The 10830-nt window shown below is 44.0% G+C and overlaps 1 pseudogene; it reads left to right on the forward strand.

Moving 5' to 3' along the window:
• Nucleotides 1-364: 364 nt before the first annotated feature.
• On the forward strand, nucleotides 365-9935 carry LOC129828447 (dual specificity phosphatase 29-like; annotated as a pseudogene).
• The last annotated feature ends 895 nt before the right edge of the window (nucleotides 9936-10830 follow it).

Here is a 10830-nt window from a genome sequence, read left to right on the forward strand (position 1 = left end):
AGTGCATTTCAAACAGATAGTTAACCACAAAGACAAAGGACTTTTTTCCCCTACGATTTAATTTTGTATCTTTTATAACCAATACAAAATGTACACATACAAACGACAGCATCATACAAACATCCACAACATCACCACTGCCCAGACCACCCCCCCCCCCCCCCCCCCCCCCCCCTGGTCACACCCTCATCTCAGGTGCCCATATCACTCTCCGCCACGTGGCCTCAAACTGCAACGTTTTGTTTCTCTCCATAGCCCACGCACTTTCAACATTTACTCAATAAAGCTTTTGACCTTTCCATTGTGTTAACGATGGAGGATTGGTTGATTTCCAGTTTAAGTATAATTATTTATTTTTTTAAAGATGATTGACGAGAAATGTATAGTCCAACCCATCAGGTATCTCACTGCACCCTCATATGCCATGTCTTGAAATATGCAGATAAACGGATGAAAAGTAAATTTACATTGTATAACTGTACTTCTGACGCCCAACTTTCTAACTGCGCCCATAACTTTTGGACATTATAACATTCCCAGAAAGCATGAATTATTGAGTCATTATTAGTTTTACACTTCAGACACGTTGTGTTGTAGAACTTGTGAATGTTGTCTCTTGTATAATCAATTCTATACATTCATTTATACTGGATTAAACGTACATTTTCATTAACTGTAAAATCGTTAGTTATGTTTAAACTTTCACTCCATCTTGTGCCAATATTAATTATTTTTTAAGTCTTTGTTCAAATAGTTAATATTTTTTTCCTAAGAGATTGTAAGGTGGATAGTGTAACGGGTGACGCTCTCCTCATCCTCAGATGAGGTGAGGAGAGAAGGATCCTCAGACCAAAACGCAGGCTTTGGGAAATAAGCCATCTTTATTAACACAACGATAAAGATGGCAACACGAAACGAAACAAACACTTGCAAAACTACAAAATAACAAAACGACGTTGACGAGACCTGAACATAAACTTACATAACTAAACATAAACTTACGTACAGGTAACAGACGACATCGAAACGAAAACGAAACAAACAAACGCTACAGTCCTATGTGGTACGAACATAACATACGGACACAGGAGACAATCACCCACAAACAAACAGTGAGAATGCCCTACCTAAATATGACTCTTAATTAGAGGCAAACGCAAACCACCTGCCTCTAATCAAGAGCCATACCAGGCAAACCGAAACCAACATAGAAACAGATAACATAGAATGCCCACCCAACCTCACGTCCTGACCAACTAACACACAAAAACTAACATAAATAGGTCAGGAATGTGACAGTACCCCCCCCACAAGGTGCGAACTCCGGACGCACCAGCACAAAGTCTAGGGGAGGGTCTGGGTGGGCATCTAACCACGGTGGTGGCTCAGGCTCCGGGCGCGGTTCCCACCCCACCATAATCCATCCTAACTTCCTCCCTCCAAGAATGTCCACCCTCTTTTTTCCCCCACACAATTCTCTTAATAATATATTTAATAAGGATAACACCGGGACAGAGAGATAAATCAAGATAGAGGGATAGATAAGAATATAGAGATAGATGAAGATAGAGAGGGAGATTAGGATAGAGGGGCAACTCCGGACTGAAAGGCAGCTCCGGACAGAAAGACAGCTCTGGACTGATGGGCAGTTCTGGGTATCCAGCCTTTTCAGGCTGAAGGACAGCTCATGGCTGACTGACGAATCTCGATGCTCATGGCTGGCTGACGGCTCTCGACGCTCATGGCAGGCTGACGGCTCTCGACGCTCATGGCAGGCTGACGGCTCTCGACGCTCATGGCAGGCTGACGGCTCTCGACGCTCATGGCAGGCTGACGGCTCTCGACGCTCATGGCGCTCTGACGGCTCTGGCTGCTCATGGCGCTCTGACGGCTCTGGCTGCTCATGGCGCTCTGACGGCTCTGGCTGCTCATGGCGCTCTGACGGCTCTGGCTGCTCATGGCGCTCTGACGGCTCTGGCTGCTCATGGCTCGCTGGCGGCTCTGGCAGATCCTGTCTGGTTTGCGGCTCTGGCAGATCCTGTCTGGTTGGCGGCTCTGGCAGATCCTGTCTGGTTGGCGGCTCTGGCAGATCCTGTCTGGTTGGCGGCTCTGGCAGATCCTGTCTGGTTGGCGGCTCTGGCAGATCCTGTCTGGTTGGCGGCTCTGGCAGATCCTGTCTGGCTGGCGGCTCTAGCGGCTCCTGTCTGGCTGACGGCTCTAGCGGCTCCTGTCTGGCTGACGGCTCTGTAGGCTCATGGCAGACGGGCGGCTTTGCAGGCTCATGGCAGACGGGCGGCTTTGCAGGCTCCTGGCAGACGGATGGCTCAGATGGCGCTGGGGAGACGGATGGCTCAGATGGCGCTGGGGAGACGGATGGCTCTGGCCGGATACGGTACACTGTAGACCTGGTGCGTGGTGCCGGAACTGGAGGCACCGTGCTAATGACAAGCACCTTCCTACTAGTGCGGGGAGCAGGGACAGGGCACACTGTATTCTCAAAGCCTACTCTATCCCTGATGCGTGGTACCGGCACTGGTGACGCCGGGCTGAGGACAAGCACATCAGGATTAGTAGGGGGAGAAGATACAGTTTGTACAGGGCTCTGGAGACGCACTGGTAGCTTAGTGCGTGGGGCCGGAACTGGAGGCACCGGGCTAGATACACGCACTACAGGGAGAGTGCGTGGAGGAGGAACAGGGCTCAGGATACGCACTGGTAGCCTAGTGCGTAGTGTAGACACTGTAGGTACTAGGCTGGGGCGGGGAGGTGGTGCCGGAAATACCGGACCGTGGAGGCGTACTGGCACTCTTGAGCATTGAACCTGCCCAACCTTACCTGGTTGAATGCTCCCGGTTGCCCGACCAGTGCGGGGAGGTGGAATAACCCGCACCGGCCTATGTAGGCGAACCGGGGAAACCATGCGTAAGGCAGGTGCCATGTATGCCGGCCCGAGGAGACGCACTGGAGACCAGACGCGTTGAGCCGGCCTCATGACACCTGTCTCAATGCCCAATCTAGCCCTACCAGTGCGGGGAGGTGGAATAACCCGCACTGGGCTATGCACTCGTACAGGAGACACCGTGCGCTCTACTGCTTAACACGGCGCCTGCCCCTACTCCCGCTCTCCACGGTAAGCCTGGGAAGTGGGCGCAGGTCTCCTACCTGCCCTTGGCCCACTATCTCCTAGCCCCCCCCCAAGAAATTTTTGGGAATTACTTACGGGCTTTTTCGGCTTCCGTGCCAGACGCGTTCCCTCATAGCTCCGGTTCCTCTCCCAGGTAGCCTCTGCTCTCCTCAATGCCTCCACCTGTTCCCATGGGAGGCGATCCCTCCCAGCCAGGATCTCCTCCCAAGTGTAGCAACCCTTTCCATCCAAAACATCGTCCCATGTCCATTGCTCCTTTCTCTCCTGTCCCTTACTCCGTTTCGTTTTCCCTTGCCGCTTGGTCTTAGCGTGTTGGTGGGTGATTCTGTAACGGGTGACGCTCTCCTCATCCTCAGATGAGGTGAGGAGAGAAGGATCCTCAGACCAAAACGCAGGCTTTGGGAAATAAGCCATCTTTATTAACACAACGATAAAGATGGCAACACGAAACGAAACAAACACTTGCAAAACTACAAAATAACAAAACGACGTTGACGAGACCTGAACATAAACTTACATAACTAAACATAAACTTACGTACAGGTAACAGACGACATCGAAACGAAAACGAAACAAACAAACGCTACAGTCCTATGTGGTACGAACATAACATACGGACACAGGAGACAATCACCCACAAACAAACAGTGAGAATGCCCTACCTAAATATGACTCTTAATTAGAGGCAAACGCAAACCACCTGCCTCTAATCAAGAGCCATACCAGGCAAACCGAAACCAACATAGAAACAGATAACATAGAATGCCCACCCAACCTCACGTCCTGACCAACTAACACACAAAAACTAACATAAATAGGTCAGGAACGTGACAGATAGGCTCTCTGCAGGGTTTTGTATATCTTCCCTATCATATGAACATCATTTTCTAACTCAAATAAGATTGTGTTGATGTCCAAAAGATTTCAAGTCGAAATTTTGTGATATAAAACTTTTAAGTTGCATGTATTTTAAAAATATCTACATTGGTCAATCCAAAATAGCTTTTTAAAGCTGTCATAGAAATAAATGTTTTACCAGGTAATTTACGGTTTCTATACCATTAGTTTTCCATGTGGATCAATTTATAGGCAAACTATGAATTTATTAATGTTCTTAGCTTTATCCTTTGAACAAAGACACGTAAAAAGAACACCAGGGAGGTTTTCCAACATTACTGAGTAGCACTCGACTAATTTTCAAGCATAGTGGTGGCTGCATCATGTTATGGTTGTGCTTGTAATCGTTAAGGACTGGGGAGTTTTTCAGGATAAAAAATTATAAATGGAATGGAGCTCAGCACAGGCAAAATCCAAAAGGAAAACCTGGTTCAATCTGCTTTCCACCAAACACTGTGAGATGAATTCACCTTTCAGCAGGATAAATGCCTTAAAACACAAGGCCAAATCTACACTGGAGTTGCTTACCAAGAAAACAGTGAATGTTCCTGAGTGGCCGAGTTAAAGTTTAATTTGAAATCTACTTGAAAATCTATGGCAAGACGTGAAAATGGTTGTCTCGCAATGATCAACAACCAATTCGACAGAGCTTTAAGAAATACAAAAATAATAATGTGCAAATACTGCTCAGTCCAGGTGTGGAAAGTGTTTAGAGACTTACCCGGAAAAACTCACAGCAGTAATTGCTGTCAAAGGTGTGTTTTGACTCAAAGGTGAGAATACTTATATAAATTATATATTTTCTGTATTTAAATTAGATGGGTAAGAACTAAAAAAATATTTTATCCATTTTAAAGTCAGGCTGTAACACAACAAAATGTGACGAGATGAATGAATAAATCAATGTACATGAAAAAACATACATATTTAAACAACCAATTCTAAAAATCAACCTGCAATAGAGCATCCTGGGAAATATGACAATGATGGGCGTGGTTTTACTTTAACACTGGTTATTAACAACAACACTGGGGTTCTTTTACACCATTGAATGTTAATTTAACACTTAACCTAGAAATGTTACAGTGAAAATTCAACACTAGATACATTTGCTGTGTAAGGAGTGATGTGAGTCGAGGAGGCATGAGTTGATGGTTTGAACCAGAGAAGAAAATACCTCTTTTACAGGGTTGGGGTCAATTCCAATTCAGTCAATTCAGGAAGTAAACTGAAATTCCAATTACATTTCAATTCAGTCAATTCAGGAAGTAAACTGAAATTCCAATTACATTTCAATTCAGGAAGTATACTGAAATTCCAATTACATTTCAATTCAGTCAATTCAGGAAGTATACTGAAATTCCAATTACATTTCAATTCAGGAAGTATACTGAAATTCCAATTACATTTCAATTCAGGAAGTATACTGAAATTCCAATTACATTTCAATTCAGGAAGAATAATGAAATTCCAATTACATTTCAATTCAGTCAATTCAGGAAGTATACTGAAATTCCAATTACATTTCAATTCAGTCAATTCAGGAAGTATACTGAAATTCCAATTACATTTCAATTCAGTCAATTCAGGAAGTATACTGAAATTCCAATTACATTTCAATATAGTCAATTCAGGAAGTATACTGAAATTCCAATTACATTTCAATTCAGGAAGTATACTGAAATTCCAATTACATTTCAATTCAGTCAATTCAGGAAGTATACTGAAATTCCAATTACATTTCAATTCAGGAAGTATACTGAAATTCCAATTACATTTCAATTCAGTCAATTCAGGAAGTATACTGAAATTCCAATTACATTTCAATTCAGTCAATTCAGGAAGTATACTGAAATTCCAATTACATTTCAATTCATTCAATTCAGGAAGGAAACTGAAATTCCAATTACATTTCAATTCAGTCAATTCAGGAAGTAAACTGAAATTCCAATTACATTTCAATTCAGGAAGTATACTGAAATTCCAATTACATTTCAATTCAGTCAATTCAGGAAGTATACTGAAATTCCAATTACATTTCAATTCAGGAAGTATACTGAAATTCCAATTACATTTCAATTCAGTCAATTCAGGAAGTATACTGAAATTCCAATTACATTTCAATTCAGTCAATTCAGGAAGTATACTGAAATTCCAATTACATTTCAATTCATTCAATTCAGGAAGGAAACTGAAATTCCAATTCAATTCATTCAATTTAGGAAGTATACTGAAATTCCAATTACATTTCAATTCATTCAATTCAGGAAGGAAACTGAAATTCCAATTCAATTCATTCAATTCAGGAAGCAAACTGAAAATCCAATTCAATTCAGGAAGCAAACTGAAATTCCAATGTTCGTCGATGCTTTTCCTTTACTTCCTGACCTGAATTGACTAAACTTGAATTTAAATGAACCCTGACCTCTTGCGATTTTGTGTGTTGTTAGGTATGCAGCGGCAGCCAAAGACAAGAGGACACTCCAGGCTCATCACATAACCCACGTCCTGAACGCAGCGGATGGGAAGTTTACCGCGAACACGGGCTACTACAGGGACACTACAATCCCCATGGACTGGAGCCATTCCACATCGCCTCCTTTGACCTCTGCTCCTTCTTCTGCTCTGCAGCCAAATTCGTCAAGACCGCCCTGAGCTCGCCCAACGGTAGGCAATCAATCAAAGGCATTTTATGAAGGCTTTCTGTTTTACATTGCAGATGGCTTTCTGTTTTATCATGCAGATGGCTTTCTGTTTATCATGCAGATGGCTTTCTGTTTTACATTGCAGATGGCTTTCTGTTTTACCATGCAGATGGCGTTCTGTTTTACCATGCAGATGGCTTTATGTTTTACCATGCAGATGGCTTTCTGTTTTACCATGCAGATGGCTTTCTGTTTTACCATGCAGATGGCTTTCTGTTTTACCATGCAGATGGCTTTATGTTTTACCATGCAGATGGCTTTCTGTTTTACCATGCAGATGGCTTTCTGTTTTACCATGCAGATGGCTTTCTGTTTTACCATGCAGATGGCTTTATGTTTTAAAACAGATGGCTTTCTGTTTTACCATGCAGATGGCTTTATGTTTTACCATGCAGATGGCTTTCTGTTTTATCATGCAGATGGCTTTATGTTTTAAAACAGATGGCTTTCTGTTTTACCATGCAGATGGCTTTCTGTTTTATCATGCAGATGGCTTTCTGTTTTATCATGCAGATGGCTTTATGTTTACCATGCAGAAGGCTTTCTGTTTTATCATGCAGAAGGCTTTCTGTTTTATCATGCAGATGGCTTTATGTTTTATCATGCAGATGGCTTTATGTTTTACCATGCAGATGGCTTTCTGTTTTACCATGCAGAAGGCTTTCTGTTTTACCATGCAGATGGCTTTCTGTTTTACCATGCAGAAGGCTTTCTGTTTTACCATGCAGATGGCTTTCTGTTTTACCATGCAGATGGCTTTCTGTTTTACCATGCAGATGGCTTTCCGTTTTACCATGCAGAAGGCTTTCTGTTTTACCATGCAGATGGCTTTCTGTTTTAGTCTATACACTCTGTATAATTACCTCTAAATGTACCATTAAAATGACATTGTTTGTGAATTAATTGTATATTCAAACATCATTCGTCTGTCAGTTCCAACAACATGCAGCAATCCTCCCTTCTATTCCGTTAGCAGTTAAAATGCAAATCACAAAGCTGCTAAAACATAACATTAAGCTAATATCGTACCCCACAGTAACCTCATAAGCCATGGACCTTGGACAGGGCAATATCAAGCTAATATCGTACCCCACAGTGAACTCCTCATAAGCCATGGACCTTGGACAGGGCAATATCAAGCTAATATCGTACCCCACAGTGAACTCCTCATAAGCCAGGGACCTTGGACAGGGCAATATCAAGCTAATATCGTACCCCACAGTGAACTCCTCATAAGCCAGGGACCTTGGACAGGGCAATATCAAGCTAATATCGTACCCCACAGTGAACTCCTCATAAGCCAGGGACCTTGGACAAGAAAATTGGTTTTAAATGGATTGCCCTGGTAATTTGTAAGCAACACTTTCATTGGACATGGAAATTACACAATTATGTTTGTGGCCTTGTGCTGTAACAGAGTTGCTACTTCCTGTCCCTGTTATGCAGAGTGATCCAATATCTGACATGGCAGTAATTAGATGATGGTTGCGTCCCAAATGGCAGCCTGTTGCCTATTCCCATTCCCCATGGAACCCTAGTAAATAGTAGTGTGCTATGTAGGGAATAGGTTTATATTTGGGGCGCATATGATGCCTCCCCTCCCCTCCTCCTTCACATGCTGGCTGATCTGACTAGTGCTTCAGTGTGTATCGGGGCCTACAGTAATCCCTAGCAGAAACACAGGCTGGAAGACAGTTCAATTACCCGCTCCTATGGGCCCTAAGCCCCAAAGTAGGATAAGAGAAACCACGGATTACCGTGTAGAAACATTTGTTGCAACATTGTTGAAAGAAAACTTTTGGGAGGAAAGCAATTTAAAAAGTACTCCATTTTGATATTAAGCCTACAGGTCTGTAATTCAGAGTTTGACACGATATGAAAATGAACAAGTAACCCATGCGATGTTCTTCTACTAAGTAAATGGGATACTTTAAATGTTGCCGGGGATTTGGGTGAGTTGAGACATCACTTAGGTAGTGAATGAAATTACGTTACATTTAAATACACTGCTCAAAAAAATAAAGGGAACACTTAAACAACACAATGTAACTCCAAGTCAATCACACTTCTGTGAAATCAAACTGTCCACTTAGGAAGCAACACTGATTGACAATAAGTTACATTGTGTTGTTTAAGTGTTCCCTTTATTTTTTTGAGCAGTGTATTTAAAAAGAAAATCAAATCAAATGCTATTTGTCACATGCACTGAAAACAACAGACCTTACAGTGACATTCTTACTTACAAGCCCTTAACCAACAATACAGTTAAGAAAAATACATATATATATATTTTTTAAGTAACAATGCAAATTTTTTACCTTTGTATTTAAGTATTACACATGTAATGGAATTACCTTTGTACCTGTGTCGTCTTCTTCTTCTAAATATAGCTAAATGAGAGCTGACTAAGTGTGCCTACCTTTCGTCGCTCCCCCAGGCCTGGCAGGTAAGGTGTTGGTCCACTGTGCGCTGGGTCTGAGTCGCCCCTCCAGGCCTGGCAGGTAAGGTGTTGGTCCACTGTGCGCTGGGCCTGAGTCGCCCCTCCAGGCCTGGCAGGTAAGGTGTTGGTCCACTGTGCGCTGGGTCTGAGTCACTCCCCCAGGCCTGGCAGGTAAGGTGTTGGTCCACTGTGCGCTGGGTCTGAGTCACTCCCCCAGGCCTGGCAGGTAAGGTGTTGGTCCACTGTGCGCTGGGTCTGAGTCACTCCCCCAGGCCTGGCAGGTAAGGTGTTGGTCCACTGTGCGCTGGGTCTGAGTCACTCCCCCAGGCCTGGCAGGTAAGGTGTTGGTCCACTGTGCGCTGGGTCTGAGTCGCCCCTCCAGGCCTGGCAGGTAAGGTGTTGGTCCACTGTGCGCTGGGTCTGAGTCACTCCCCCAGGCCTGGCAGGTAAGGTGTTGGTCCACTGTGCGCTGGGTCTGAGTCGCTCCCCCAGGCCTGGCAGGTAAGGTGTTGGTCCACTGTGCGCTGGGTCTGACTCGCCCCTCCAGGCCTGGCAGGTAAGGTGTTGGTCCACTGTGCGCTGGGTCTGAGTCGCCCCTCCAGTCTGGTCCTGGCCTACCTGATGATCGATGAGGAAATGACCTCTGGTGGATGCCATCAAGGCTGCAAACAGAAACATCTGTTCCAATGCTGGATTCCTGGAGCAGCGCCGAGACCTGGACAGCCACATCCACTACCAGGACAGATGACAATGAGGACACCTATAGGCACTTTTGGTGAGAGACTTTTGGACATACTGTAGTCTGGTAGTCTAGTAGGGGACAACTGTATACTCATACTGTAGTCTGGTAGTCTAGTAGGAGACAACTGGTAATCTAGTAGGAGACAACTGGTAGTCTAGTAGGGGACAACTGGTAGTCTAGTAGGGGACAACTGGTAGTCTAGTAGGAGACAACTGGTAGTCTAGTAGGGGACAACTGTACTGTATACTCATACTGTAGACTAGTAGTCTAGTAGGAGACACCTAATATTCTAGTAGGAGACAAATGGTAGTCTAGTAGGGGACAACTGGTAGTCTAGTAGGGGACAACTGGTAGTCTAGTAGGAGACAACTGGTAGTCTAGTAGGGGACAACTGTACTGTATACTCATACTGTAGACTAGTAGTCTAGTAGGAGACACCTGATATTCTAGTAGGAGACAAATGGTAGTCTAGTAGGGGACACCTAATATTCTAGTAGGAGACAAATGGTAGTCTAGTAGGGGACAACTGGTAGTCTAGTAGGGGACAACTGGTAGTCTAGTAGGAGACAACTGGTAGTCTAGTAGGGGACAACTGTACTGTATACTCATACTGTAGACTAGTAGTCTAGTAGGAGACACCTAATATTCTAGTAGGAGACAAATGGTAGTCTAGTAGGGGACAAATGGTAGTCTAGTAGGGGACAACTGGTAGTCTAGTAGGAGACAAATGGTAGTCTAGTAGGGGACAACTGGTAGTCTAGTAGGGGACAAATGGTAGTCTAGTAGGGGACAACTGGTAGTCTAGTAGGAGACAACTGGTAGTCTAGCAGGAGACAACTGGTAATCTAGTAGGAGACAACTGGTAGTCTAGTAGGAGACAACTGGTAGTCTAGTAGGAGAC

Source organism: Salvelinus fontinalis, chromosome 30 (genome assembly GCF_029448725.1).
Source record: "Salvelinus fontinalis isolate EN_2023a chromosome 30, ASM2944872v1, whole genome shotgun sequence".
NCBI lineage: Eukaryota > Metazoa > Chordata > Actinopteri > Salmoniformes > Salmonidae > Salvelinus > Salvelinus fontinalis.